We start from the raw sequence: 14,997 nt of genomic DNA, 5'->3' as shown, positions 1-14,997 counted from the left end.
CACCTGTCTCAGCTCCAGTTCAGGCTTCCCCACCCGCCTCCTGCTCCAGCCGGCTCCTTCTGTTCTTCTGTGCATCAGGTTACAAAGGCAACCTGGTTCACATCTCTGAGATCATACACATTGGCTTCATAGACTGGCTTAGGTGACATGCAGCTAAGTATTCAGGCAGTTGTCATCCTCGCCAATACTTTGCACTGTTCCTCTTTGTTTTTGTATCTTGTAACTATCTCCTCTTCTGCCCTGAGTCTATTCCACTATACTGGCCACCTGACCTACTCAGTTCTGCTTCATTGCTGGCCTATGCTACATCACTACAATGAATCTGCTGACCTAAGGAACTCTGTAATATCGCTGGGCTTTGCTGCATCATTACAGTGAGTTTCGTGACATACTCAACTCTGCTACATCACTGTACTCTGCTATATCTCTCTGTTGAGTCCTCTGACCCACTGAACTCTGCTACATAACTGGGTTCTGCTGCATAATTACATTGAGTTTCTTTGCCTACTCAACTCTTCTACATCACTATAGTGAGTCTCCTGACCAACTCAATTCTGCTACACCAGTGGACATCGTCACAGTGAAACTCTTGAAACACTAAATTCTGCTACATTGCTGGGATCTGCTACATTCCTATCTTGAATTTCCTGACCTTCCCAACCTTGCTAAATTTCTACAGTAAGTTTTCTGACCTACTCAAGTCTGCTACTTCACTGACCTCTGCTACAACACCACTGTGAGCCTCCTGACATATTAAATTCTGTTACGTTCCTGGACTCTGCAACATCAGTTAATGCTCCTCTGTGCCCCAATACAATATCTAGAATTTTGCCCACCATGTTTTTATACAGGTATTTTCTAGAGATGAGCCAATCGATCTATGATGAATTCAACTTGTTATAATTTTCACAAAAAGTGTCAGATTTGGAAAACTGGAAATTATTGGGATTCGATTCCCTTGAATCCAGCTGGACACCATTGAGGAGAATTCTTTTGAGGACTCCACAACTTTTCTACTACCTCACCTGTCTTCTTACAACGTCTCCGCCATTGTTCACTGGTCTTCCAGACCGATCTTCAATTTTTCCTGCACTGAGTCTAGTATTTGGCCTCACAAAGTCACGTGGGGACCAGACACGTTATTGACTTCAATGACTTGTTTCACCCTCACTCCCTCATGACCACGTGAGACCAATCACTGGATTCAATGCCTGAAAACCAAAAGACTCATCCAAACAGAGGAGCTGCGTTGGCCAAGGGTCTAAAACTGGTGAGTATGATGTTTAGTTTTTTTGTTTTCCTCCTTGCCATAAATTATGCCTTGGGGTCTAGAGAGACGTTAGAGTATACTAAACTTTTTTCCACACATTTGGGACACTTTTGATATTCAGACCAATTTTATTGGGCCCTAATTGAATCTGCTGACCAAACTATACAACTCTCTAGCAATTTCGTGAGATTCGCTTATCCGGCAGCGTGGCCTTAGGACTCCATCAGCTGTGTTTTTTTGTATTGTATTAATCAAGTGAATTGTATTTTTGTTAATTACTGTACCTGGGTTAATTCACGTGACTGATATAGAGTTTCAGTATCGGGCACAGCCACTTCAAAATGTATGGAGCTGCAATTGGTACATAATGAAGGGGGCGCTGCACTCCAGTCATCAGTTATCTGATTTTTTTAGAACCCAGTAGTCAGATCTCCACTAATCAGACGTTGATATCCAGGTTCTCTACCTGCAGTCTATGCACCACAGATGAAACATGTCTCTATTCACACTGCCTTCGTCCTGAGCTTTGGAGTGCAATAGAGGTGTATGACTACAAACTTAGAGCGCGCCTTGAAGTCATTTTCTTGATTGTAGGAAACTTGGTTTTGGAAACACCATTTTAAAGTAAACTCAACAAGTATCTTCTCTGGCCCTTATCCTATAACCAAGGTGTTGTCTTCCTCCATAGTAAACAGTCTCCCCTCTTCTAGGATTCAATGGTGATTGGTAATTATAGCACAAAAACATGGGGCTATGCAATAAGTAAATGGAACCAAACCACCTTCACCATGACGACCACCATGAAGACCACAATGACCACCATGACGACAATGACCATGACCACCACCATGGCCAAAACTATGACCTCCACTAAGACAATCAGCATGACCATGTTCACCATCAAAACCACCACCTCTCCAACCACCATTACCATGACCACCACCACGACCATAACCATGACCACCACCATCACCATCTCTAGAACCAGTTCTTATTTTGACCATAAAATATTATGATTTTAGTCTCCTCTTTCTTCACCCGAACATGTAGCTGTAATGCAGGATATGTGCCGTGTGTGCTGGATGTCAAACAGGTGGCCACAAGCCACTATGCCTTGGCCAAAGTATATAACTGCAGGTACAGAACTAAGCCGAAAAGCTAAATCTTTGCCCCAGGTAGAGAAATGCGCCATCGTCTACTAGTTGTGCATGATAATCACACGTTGTAAACATACAAGACTGTTCTTGAATTACAAGATTTTGCTATAGAGTTTGGTTTGATGCATTTAAAGTTTTTTTTAAGCATTTGATTAGACACACAAACACATTTCGCCTCTATGCCGGTCATGAGATAGAGGACACAGGGGCTATTCAATTACTTTTTCATAAAACAGAAGTTCTTAGCATCTCACAAACTTAGAAAACTCCATGAAATGATCACATTCAGCACGTATGTATGAGTGGACCCATTGTACCCGCCAGAGCCGTAAACACGCAATCACGTAGACCACGTTTAGGGATAGAAGATGTCATTTCTTCAGAATCTCAACTAAAGCTAAATGTTGTAAAGAGTCAAGAGTTATATTCTCTTTATAAAGAGGTGTCCCAGCAGCCATAGGGTCTCCTAACATCTGCAGGACCTTAGAACATCCACAGAAAATCTTTAAGAGATGAGGGGCTTCATCCATTCAAGCAATGACTGGGCCACTTTTTGGGTTCCTAAGTTAATCATCCCATAGCTCCAACGGAAGTTCTAGTAAAAGACCAAATTGATCAAGTAAGATTAATGTATATCTGGTTACAATATATTAGGCAGCAAGTGAACAATCATTCCCTGAAGGTGAAATGTAGGAAGCCGGAAAAATGGAAAAGTCTAAGGATCTAAGTGATTGAAGTTGAAATGTGGTGCCCAGACAAGTGGGTCAGAGCATCTCCAAAATGGCAGGTCTTATGGGCTGATCCCAGTTTATGGCAGGTCTTGTGGGGTGTTCCCAGTATATGGCAGGTCTTGTGCACTGTTGCCAGTATATGGTGGGTCTTGTGGAGTGTTCCCAGTATATGGCAGGTCTTGTGGGTTGTTCCCAATATATGGCATGTCTTGTGGGCTGTTCCCAGTATATGGCAGGTCTTGTGGGGTGTTCCCAGTATCTGGCAGGTCTCGTGGGCTGTTCCCAGTATCTGGCAGGTCTCGTGGGCTGTTCCCAGTATATGGCAGGTCTTGTGGACTGTTCCCAGTATCTGGCAGGTCTCGTGGGGTGTTCCCAGTATCTGGCAGGTCTCGTGGGCTGTTCCCAGTATCTGGCAGGTCTCGTGGGCTGTTCCCAGTATGTGGCAGGTCTTGTGGGCTGTTCCCAGTATATGGCAGGTCTTGTGGGGTGTTCCCAGTATATGGTGGGTCTTGTGGGCTGTTCCCAGTATATGGCAGGTCTTGTGGGCTGTTGCCAGTATATGGTGGGCCTTGTTGGGTGTTCTCAGAATATGTCAGGTGTTGTGGGGTGTTCCCAGTATACATCAGCTTGGGCTGGTGAAGTGACATGGCATGTTCCCGGTATATAACAAGTCTTATGGAGTGTTCCTCATTTATGGAGGGTATAGTGGGGTCTTCCAAGTACACGGCATGTCTAATGGGGAGTCCCTGGCACACTGTATGGCTTTCTCCTGGTATATGATAGGTCTTATTGAGGGTACCTCATATATTGTGGGTATTGTGGGGTGTTACCAATATAAGGCAGGTCTGGTGAAGCATTCCAGGTATATAGAGGTATACAGCTGGTCTTGTGGGGTGTACACAGAGAGCTGCCTATCAGTGGTTTGGGTGGGGTTATAAATAGGAAGCTGCCAATCAGTGGTGTGGTGTAAGCAGGGTTATACAGGGCTCAGCATTCCAAGCTCTACTAGATCTGCAGAAAAGAAAGCTGTGATTGTATCACAACTGCTGCACCCAGTAAGTGACACATCACTGGAGTCAAGCTCTCTACTCCTACATCATGCTGATCTCAGATGGGGTTTGAAAAGCATGGTGACATATTCCCTTTAACATAATTATCATATAGTTACTAAATAACACCAGTATACCAGTGACAAAATATTACCAGATGATGATCAACAACCAGTGTACCTATACCAGTGTCACCAGTAACGCGACCAGACCATGACCACTAATATAACCACCATACTGATAAGGAAAAATAGGTAAAATGCCCAGTAATAATTGCAATGTTACCGTCATACAATGATCGTATGTTTGCAATTAGAATGAATAAAATCCAATGCAAATCAAGTTCATTAGCAACATTTTTATTGTAGCTGTACAGGGCAGACTGTGCAGCTCCGCAGACGGTGTGAATAATCCAGTGATTCACATGTAAGCTTCTCTCTAATTTCAGTCATTCATTTTTGCTTCTCCGTCCGGTCCAGTCCGCTATAACAACTTCTTCGAGTCACTTCTCATCGTTGCAGAACGTAACAATCAGACATCTTTGGCTTATTGTTAGTTTTCCAACAATCTGCCCACTTTCACAAACCATCCATAGTGCCCTAGACAATAACAATCCCCACATTGCTATACACAGTAATATCTGTCGTGCCCCCTAACAGTGCACTCTTTCTTTGTGCCACCACAAAGTAATAGTGCCCCCTCGGTGCTTCCACACAACAATAATGTTTTTTTGTGCCGTCACTTTGTCCCCACGCAGTAATACAGCTTTGTGGTCCCTACAAAATAATTCCCAATTTCCACTTCCACGCTGTAATAACTTTAGTGCCGCTACATAGTGCTTTGTGCTTATATAGTGACTCCATGCCATAGCTTTGTGCCAGCAATAGATCTGAACTGTCTCCATGTTTGTAGTACCTGCCTGATCCAGATGGTCCCCTTTACCCTCCGGACCCGAAGTTTGTAACTGTGAAAGAAAGGTGTCAAAACACAAAGAGCATCACAGCTATGATGTAAATTATCCAAAAATGCAGAGCATTGCACCTTGATGTGTTTGGGGCTGCATAGAAGAGATTGCAGGTATCACATACACATGGTATAACGCAGCTTACCAGGAAAGGCAATCGGAGCTTGTATAGAAGCCGGTGCAGGGAATGCAGCAGTCATTTTAGGGTGAATTGGGATAGTGAGAGGACCTCACAGCTTAGTCAAAGTGATAGTAAGAGAAAGCCAGGGAATACAATCCGTCCATTTATAATGACCACGGACAAGATAAAGATCCCCAATTCTCATCAGGACTACAAGATCCCAGGTACTTTCAGCTGCATCACATCTAACTTGGTGTACTTAATTATTTGTACTAAATATCCAACTGGGGGGTCTGTATGTGGGGGAGACCGGGCAAAAGCTTAGAACAAGGATGAATTCTCATTGTCACACAATAAGAGAAAAAAAGAATGGATCTACCTGTGGCAAAACATTTTTGCATCCCTAGTCATAGCATCATGGACATTAAATGACTTGTTTTAAAAGGTAATTTCAAATCTCAGAAAGACAGACGGGTCTAGGAGTATAAACTCATGATGACCTTTGACACACTCGGTGCAGGAATGAATATGTTGCATGGATTTATGTCTTTTTACATCAATTAAGGAATTTTCCCCTCAGACCTTATGGGGGCATCACAACACAGAATCAGACTATAAAACATTCACACTCCTTATCTATGAACTGTTCCTATATTTATGGCCACAACTGTTTATCACTCTCTCAAAATGATAAATTTCTGCTTCATGTCACTTGTCTTATCTATTGCAATCTTACTTTCTGTGCTGTGTTTGCATATATATGTGATTCTTCAGATTTTGCTTTATTCTAAGCCTGATGAAGAGACCTGAGTAGTCTATAAAGATTGCACTTTGTTACCATCTTTTCAGTTAGTCATTAAAAGGTATCAACCATTGAGGATTCTCAGTTCTAAATATTTTTCTATCTACTGGCTAACACGGTACAAAAAGATATATATCCTTCCTGTATCAACTATTTATTACCACTCTTTGGGTTCAATCACTAAGCCAGTTTTGAATCCACCTAACCGTAGCTTTGTCCATTCCACAGTTGGTCATTTACTTTCTCAAATGCTTTCCTAAAGTGAAGGTATACTATATGTACTGCATTTCCCTGATCCACCCAGTCAGTGATTCTGTCATAGAAGGAAATTAAGTTAGTCTGACATGACTTATTAGTTACAAATCCATGGTGACTCTGTTTAATCACTTCATTCTCATAAAGGTACTTACACACATGTTGATTAATAATTTGTTGAAAGATCTTTCCTGGTATAGAAGTAAGGCTTGCTGGCCTGTAATTTCCTGGTTCCACCTTCTTTCCTTTGTGAAGATAGGGATGTAAGGAGGTGGAATGACACTATTACCTTGCTCTTCCTCCTTTAATATTCTTAATGTTTTTATTATTACTTGGTGGTACTGCTACATGTCATCATGTATTGCCACTCATAATTAATGGTATTACCACACTGTGATATGCGTTACCATGTGTTGTAAATGTTGTAAATATATTCTGTTTCATTGTCATATGCTATGTTTTAGATAGGGAAAGTGTAGTGCACCCTTTGGACATTAGAGGGGGGCACTTTAGTATATAGAGCTCTTAGTAGGATAGGGTTAAGTGTAGGAGGGGCTACCAGGAGTTAAGGCTAGGTTAGAAGGAAGTTAGAACAGATGGTGCCAGGTTGCCCGAAGTGTCCACATGGGCTATAGGCCCAGGATGGCTTGGCAGCCGCGCAACGTTAAGCAGCGACAGTTAAAGTTATCCACGGCTATTGGACATCAGTATAGTGGGCCAAAGCAGAAGAGAAGATGTGGTGACTCGTAGCCTGGGTGTACGTTCTTAGGGCAGGAGTCGGATGGAGTGAGGAACAGAAGGATGCTGTAACTTCACAGGGAGCAGTACAGATGGGTCGGATGCTTTTCCAGAGGCAACTAAACCAGGTGACGGATGATTTCAAGTCTGGGGCGAAACAGGTAGAAGGAATTGTCATCATGGCAAGGTTAGGCCAGGAAGAAGCTGGGAAGCAGTCTAAGACTGTCCGGTCTGGGTACGTGCTGTTTAAAAGTGTAAGCAAAGTAGGGAAAGCTGAGGAAGCAAGTAAAGACGAATGTGTTATCTATGATGTGCCAACTGTGGATATATTGGGTGAAGTTATAAGTAAAAATAAATTCAAGTTACTATGGACTGTGTCTCAATTATTGGTAGTCGCCTCGGAGAGGGGCCATAGCCGCTTGGGAAGTGCGTGGGGGGACCCGAACCTGGAGACGCAGGTACGCCATACACTGAATTGTATTTTTCTGTGAGGAAAGGCCTGGACACTGATGCTTTAGTGTCTCTGGACACGACTATAGTCCTGGTCGACTCTTACAGGGACAAAATTTGCTCTTCTCCAAGCTTCTGGGACTTCTCCTGCTCTCCAAGAATTTTCAAAGATTATGGAGAGGTACAATAATTTCCTCTATCTCGTTCAGTACACTAGGATGTAATTCATTCATTTTTGACCACTTCACCATTTTCATCCTGTAAATATCCTATAGCATCTTTGACTTTTCTTTTACTTTTGACATACCTTCAAAATCCTTTTTTACTGCTTTTGATGTTTCTTGTGTTAGAATCTGTTCAGTTTGTGACTATCTGCCATTTTCTTGTAGTGTTCTGGCTGCTGGTCTTTTTCCCCTGTTGCTGGGCTTGGCTTGAGTCAGGTGATTGTATCACCCTTTATTAACCTGCACCTTTCTCCCATTCCTTGCTGGACAGCAGTGTTAATCCGCTTGAAGTCTGGCTTGGAGCTTCCTTTGCCTTCTGTGTGTTTAATTAGTGCAGTGCTGGGACCTCTGGTTCTGCTAGTCTTTGTTTCTGTTTTCAGTTTTTTTCTGCCGCCTTCTCTGTGTCTTCTATTAGGAGGTGACCCGTTTTTGTACCTAGTCCTTAGACCTTTCAGGGACCCCCTTCCCCCTATCTATAGGTCTTCGCTTGAGATTAGCCTAGGATCTTCGGTGGGTCTATTCACAAGGAATGGGTCGCCCACTCCATCGTAGGGCATCAGCTTAGTCGCAGTGCAGGGTCAGTTTTCCCCCTCTTACCCTAGTCCTGTGCTGCAGAACCGTAACATCTTGCAAGCCTCACTTCATTGTCAGCTTTAGATAATCTGATTTGTGACCTGCAGGTTCTGCAGACACCATTATATTCTTCTTTAGATATGCCTCCCTCTTTCCATTTAACATACATTATTTCTTCCTGTTTAGCATGTGTTTAAGTTCTGTGTTCATCCATCCTGGTTTCCTTAAATGCTTCCTATTCTTCCCTCTTTTAAGGATTGTTAATGATTGTGTGATTACAGATAGTGCGTGACAGCACTGTGGTGAAGAAGATTAGCTTCTGAGGAAAATAGAATAATGTCATACATATGTTTTTCAGGGAAATTTGCAGATTGATTTGCTGTGGATCGAATTTGAGTTTCAAAAAATTTGCTTATCTCTAGTGTGAAGAGTAAAATTACCCAAATATCAAGTAAAAGTTTACAGTTTCCATCTGTGCACTACCTGCTTTCTCCCAGATCCATATTTCTTATAGACCTATTGATTTAAAAGGACTAGGCATCTAAAGGTTAGTCTTCTATAAGAGCTTAGGTCAGGATCATCTGCTGGTTGACATGCCGGGGATGTGGAGGATCATGCAAGAAGGTTGCTGCTAAACCATTATTACTCCTCTCTGCTAGGCTTAGAGAGATTTCCACTGGGCAATTTGCTTTTATGGCTCTCACCATTGTTTAAGGTCAGTAACAATAAAGACGTAAAGGTCATAATAACAGAACCCGGAAGCCCCCCCAACCACAGCAATATTATGAAAGGTCAATACTTTGGCTCATCCTAAAAGGAATTGATCTGGACAAAGCTATCTCAGACCGAAAAGAAATGTCTTATCCTATAGAGTCTGCAGGTTTTACAGGTTTGCGGAGTTCTGATACATCGACCACATACAAATTGTGTCCAAATCGACTGAATATGCAAAAAATAGAAATAATTCATATAATAATGATAGGAGAGGATTAAAAAGCATTTAAGAATCAGAGCAAAAAGAAAAGGATCAATGTTGGTCAAATGTTGGGATTGTCCTTCTCTTTGGGAGGTAAGGGCAGGGGTTTAACCCAAATAAGCATGGGCATAGCCTAAATAAGTAGGGTTGTAACCCAAATTAGCAGGAGCATAACACAAATAAGCAGGGTAGCCCAAATAAGCAATGCAAAACCCAAAATAAGCAGGGGTGTAACCCAAATGAGCAAGAGCATAACCAAAATAAGTAAGGAATAATATAAATAAGCAGGAGTGTAACCCAAATAGGTAGGGATGTTATGATTGAGTCACCGTAGGAGGCAAAAATAGAAATGCTAGCTAAGTCCAGAAAACCAGAGAAGTTGGCAGCTATCGGATTGCAGACCCCTGTACCTATCAACACAACTAGCAGTAGCCGTGGGGGGCTCCTACGATGCCCTAGGCCCCTCGATCACAGCCGGAGGACTACATAGCCTAAAGACAGAAAGGGAAATCTAAACTGCCCCAGAGCAGACCCCAAAGCAAAAGGCAGCCCCCCACATATAATGACGGTGAAGCAAGAAGAAAGAACAAAACACAGACAGAAAGATAGACTGAGCAAAGATGGGGCCCAAGCTAGCTTAGATAGGAAAGGACAGGAAGGCTGCTGTCTGCAATCCGTGAAAAACCCTATGAAAATAAGAGCCAACAAACTGACAGTAAAAAAGGCCCTGAAGACGCTAGGCTTCAAAAAAAGGCTATGTCAGTACTCAGGAATATTCTGAAGACAGAGCAACAGGCAAAAGGAGATTCAGCTCACCCCAGCAGGGAATGGCAGAATCCAGAAAAGCAAGGAAAACAAAACACTAATGCAAAAAGGCAAAGCAGAAATCTTAGCTTTAGATGAGCAGGAATCAGACTGGTTTCCTAGAAGTCCACAGAGAAATCACCCGCAGGCCAGAAGGGCGTCGGCAGCCTTATATCCAGTCAGTAACTCCACTCAGCCAGTCATCATCATCAGCCCCAGGTGTTTGACAATCAGGCTCAGTACCTTTCTTCACCAGAAGAGGGAGTTCCTCGGGCCTCAGTAGTGAAGGGGAAAATGAACTCACAACATAGGGATGTAACCCAAATAAACAGGAGTGTAGCACAAATAAGCAGAGTCATAACCTAAATAAGCAGGGTAACCCAAATAAGCAATGCATAACCCAAATGAGCAGAGGTATATCCCAAATAAGCAGGAGCATAACCCAAATAAGCAAGGAATAACCAAAATAAGCAGAAATGTAACCCAAATAAGCAGTGGTGTAACCCAAACAAGAAGGGACACAACCGAAATAAGCAGGGATATAACCAAAATAGGCAGGGGTGTAACCCAAATAAGCATGAGCGTAAGCAAAATAAACAGAGGTGTTATCCAAATAAGCAGCGGCATAACCTATGTAAGCATGGGTGTATCCCAAATAAGTAGGGGTGTAATCCAAATGAGCAGGGGCATAGCCCAAAAAAAGCAGGGTATAAACCAAATAAGTAGTGGTGTTGCACAAACAAATAGGGGTGTAACCCAAATTTGCAGTGCATAACCCAAATAAGCAGTGCTGTAACCCAAATAAGTAGGGGTGTAACCAAAATAAGCAGGGAGTAACCCAAAAAAGCAGGGATATAACACAAATAGGCAGGGGTGTATCCCAAATAAGCCGGGGTGCAAAACATAAATGCCTTGTTATTAGTCAAATAAGCAGGGTGTAACCCAAATAAGTAGTGGTGTAAACCAAATAAGTTGGGGCGTAACTCATATAATCAGGGCTGTATCTCAAATAAGCAGGGATGTAATTAGAGATGAACGAACCTTTCAAGCTTCGGTTCGGTTTGGGTTGGCGAAAGTCCCGATTTGCGGCGAACAGTTTGTCAAACATATCTGAACCCCACTGAATTCAATGGGAGGCAAAACCAAATGCATAGAGGACATCATCAGGAGGGGGCAAAAAGCTGTCAAAATAGCTAAAACTAGGGGCAGTCACCAGGAAAAGTGTCATCAATTGACCCACAGTAGGACATTTTACAATGACACAGCAGCAGTCAGCCATGGGCCATGCATGAGGCATCAGGGTCTGGGCAGCATTTACAGATTGAAATTGAAGTTTCAATTAAGACGAGGTGGGTGAGGGATCGGTGTAGGCCTCCTGTACTGGGAGCCCTGATACCTCATGCAACAGCTCAACCTGCTTTTCTGCTCAGCCTCACTCAGGTAGCACAAACATCAGTAGATGTTAGAAACAATTAAGGATAGTAATATAGGTAGACTGATCAATTCACCCATAGTAGAAATTTTAGAATGGCACAGCAGCAGCAGCTAGCCATGGGCCAAAAGCTCAAACTCTTTTCTGCTCAGCCACATTCAGGTGGCAGAAATTGTTAGAAACATTTAAGGATAGTAACACAGGTAGCTGACTGAAAGTAAGTATAGGCATGCCGGTCTGGAGTCCTACTGCTACAGGCAACACACATGAAGGAGACCCAACTCAAAGTCCAAACATTTCCAAAAATTAGGGGCAGACACCACTAAAGTGGCATGAATTTCCCCAGAGTAGAAATAGTATAATGGGGCTCTGACACCCTTTCCACCACAGGCAAACCACCAGATGGAGAGCCAAGTTTGAGTTTCCACATTTCAAAAAATTATTGCCACATACCACTAAGGTGGCATCAATTTCCCAGAGTAGAAATAGTTTAATTGCGTAGCATTTTACCAACTTCAGTTACTGTACAGTCTACTCAATTCCCTTTCTTTGGCAGCTGCACAGAGCCATTATTATTACTATTATTTAATCATAGAATCATAGAATCGTAGAGTTGGAAGGGACCTCCTGGGACATCTGGTCCAACCCCCTGCTCAAAGCAGGATTCGCTAAATCATCCCAGACAGATATCTGTCCAGCCTCTGTTTGAAGACTTCTATTGAAGGAGAACTCACCACTTCTCGTGGCAGCCTGTTCCATTCATTGATCACTCTAACTGTCAAAAAGTTTTTTCTAATATCTAATCTGTGACTCCTCCCATTCAGTTTCATCCCATTGCTTCTAGTCTTTCCTTGTGCAAATGAGAATAAAGATGATCCTTCTTCAATGAGACAGCCCTTGAGATATTTGTAGACAGCTATCAAGTCTCCTCTCAGTCTTCTCTTCTGCAAGCTAAACATTCCCAAATCCTGCAACCTTTCCTCATAAGCCAGGGTTTGCAGACCGGTCACCATTCTGGTCGCTGTTTTCTGAACTCGCTCCAGTTTGTTGATGTCTTTTTTAAAATGTGGCGCCCAAAACTGGACACAGTATTCCAGATGAGGTCTGACCAAAGAGGAGTAGAGGGAAATAATGACTTCACGTGATCTAGACTGTATGCTTCTGTTAATACATCCTAGAATTGCATTTGCCTTTTTTGCTGCTACATCATACTGTTGACTCATATTCAGTCTGTGATCTATTAGTATACCCAAGTCTTTTTCACATGTGCTGTTGCTTAGCCCTATTCCTCCCATTCTGTATATGCTTTTTTCATTTTTATTGCCCTGATGTAGTACTTTGCAGTTTTCCCTGTTAAAAACCATTCTGTTAGTTTCTGCCCACTGCTCCAGTTTATTTATATCTTTTAAATCCTCTCCCTCTCTTCTCTAGTATTAGCTATCCCTCCTAGCTTTGTGTCATCAGCAAATTTAATCAGTTTACCCTCAATTCCTTCATCTAAATTATTGATAAAGATGTTGAACAATACAGGGCCCAGGACAGAGCCCTGTGGTACCCCACTTGAGACATTCTTCCAACTGGATGTGCAGCCATTTACGACCACTCTTTGGGTCCGATCACTTAGCCAGTTATGAATCCACCTAACAGTTGCCTTGTCCACTCCATACTTAGCCATTTTTTCAATAAGGATTGTATGAGATACTTTGTCAAATGCTTTGCTGAAGTCAAGATATACTATATCTACAGCATTTCCCTGATCCACCCAATCAATGATTATGTCGTAGAAGGAAATTAAGTTAGTCTGACATGACTTATTAGTTACAAACCCATGCTGACTCTGTTTAATCACTTCATTCTTATCTAGGTCCTTACATACATGCTGTTTAATAATTTGTTCAAAGATCTTTCCTGGTATAGAAGTCAGACTCACAGACCTATAGTTGCCTGGGTCCACCTTCTTCCCCTTTTTGAAGATAGGAACAACATTTGCTCTTCCCCAGTCTTCTGGGACTTCTCCTGTTCTCCAAGAATTTTCAAAGATTATGGAGAGGGGTTCAAAAATTTCTTCTGCTATCTCCTTCAATACTCTTGGGTGTAATTCATCTGGACCTGGAGACTTGAATTCATTTAGGTTAGCTAAGTGTTTCCTCACTATATTTCTGATTATAGATATCCTGGATTCTTCTATTCCTTTAATAGGACAGTGAAGAACAGTTGATGTTACATTTCCTTTCTGAGAGAAAACAGATGCAAAATAGTAATTTAAAAGTTCGGCCTTCTATTATTATAGCACCATTTATTCCATGGAGCTTTACATGTGAGGAGGGGTGTACATAATAAAAACAAGTACAGTAATCTTACACAATACAAGTCACGACTGGAAGAGGAGGAGAGAGGATCCTGCCAGTGAGGGCTCACAATCTACAAGGGATGGGTGAGGATACAGTAGGCGAGGGTAGAGCTGGTCATGCAGCGGTTTGGTCGATCGGTGGTTACTGCAGGTTGTAGGCTTGTTGGAAGAGGTAGGTCTTCAGGTTCCTTTTGAAGGCTTCTATGGTAGACGAGTCTGATATGTTGGGGTAGAAAGTTTCAGAGTAGGGGGATGGGTGGGAGAAAGATAGTATGCAGTTGATGGAGGAGGAGATAAGAGGGGAGTAGAGAAGGAGATCTTGTGAGGATCAGAGGTTGTGTGCAGGTAAGTACCGGGAGACGAGGTCACAGATGTATGGAGGACACAGGTTGTGGATGGCTTTGTATGTCATGGTTAGGGTTTTGAACTGGAGTCTTTGGGTAATGGGGAGCCAGTGAAGGGATTGACAGAGGGGAGAGGATGGGGAATAGTGGGGTGACAGGTAGATTAGCCAGGCAGCAGAGTTTAGGATAGATTGGAGGGGTGCGAGACTCTTAGAAGGGAGGATGCAGTAGTTGAGGCAGGAGACGATGAGTGCATGTGCTACAGTTTTGGCAGATTCTTGATTAAGAAATGTACAGATCCAGAAAACATTTTTGAGTTGTAGTCATCAAGAAGTAGAAAAGGCATGGATATGTGTTTTGAAGGAAAGATCAGAGACCAGGATATCTCGAGGCAGCGAAGTTGTGGGACTCCTTCATCTACACCTTGTACATAAGGGCCAGAAAGAGCATGTGCTCCAATGGATGGCAAGCGCTGCATCAAGTAGCCTTTCCTCATCTTCCTCCATCTTAACATCACATACAGTACAGTCCTTAGAGGTGGCACCCCAATCACCCTTGTTTCCCCCATGTCACAATTCTCTAACCGCCCTACTGACTGTGGGGAACCACTGATGGATTCCATGAAGATCAGAGGTCTTCGTCAAAGATTCACAGACTCAAGAGCAGAAAAGCATCTGCATCGATGCCCTAAATTTTTTTCAGTTTGATCCTGGGCCAGACGAAGTAGGGTTCAAGTAGAATTCAGATCCTCATCACC

The sequence above is a fragment of the Dendrobates tinctorius genome, unplaced genomic scaffold (genome assembly GCF_039654945.1).
Source record: "Dendrobates tinctorius isolate UK_male_01 unplaced genomic scaffold, ASM3965494v1 ptg000135l, whole genome shotgun sequence".
In the NCBI taxonomy this organism is placed as follows: domain Eukaryota; kingdom Metazoa; phylum Chordata; class Amphibia; order Anura; family Dendrobatidae; genus Dendrobates; species Dendrobates tinctorius.
Note: the sequence above shows the minus strand (reverse complement) of the source record.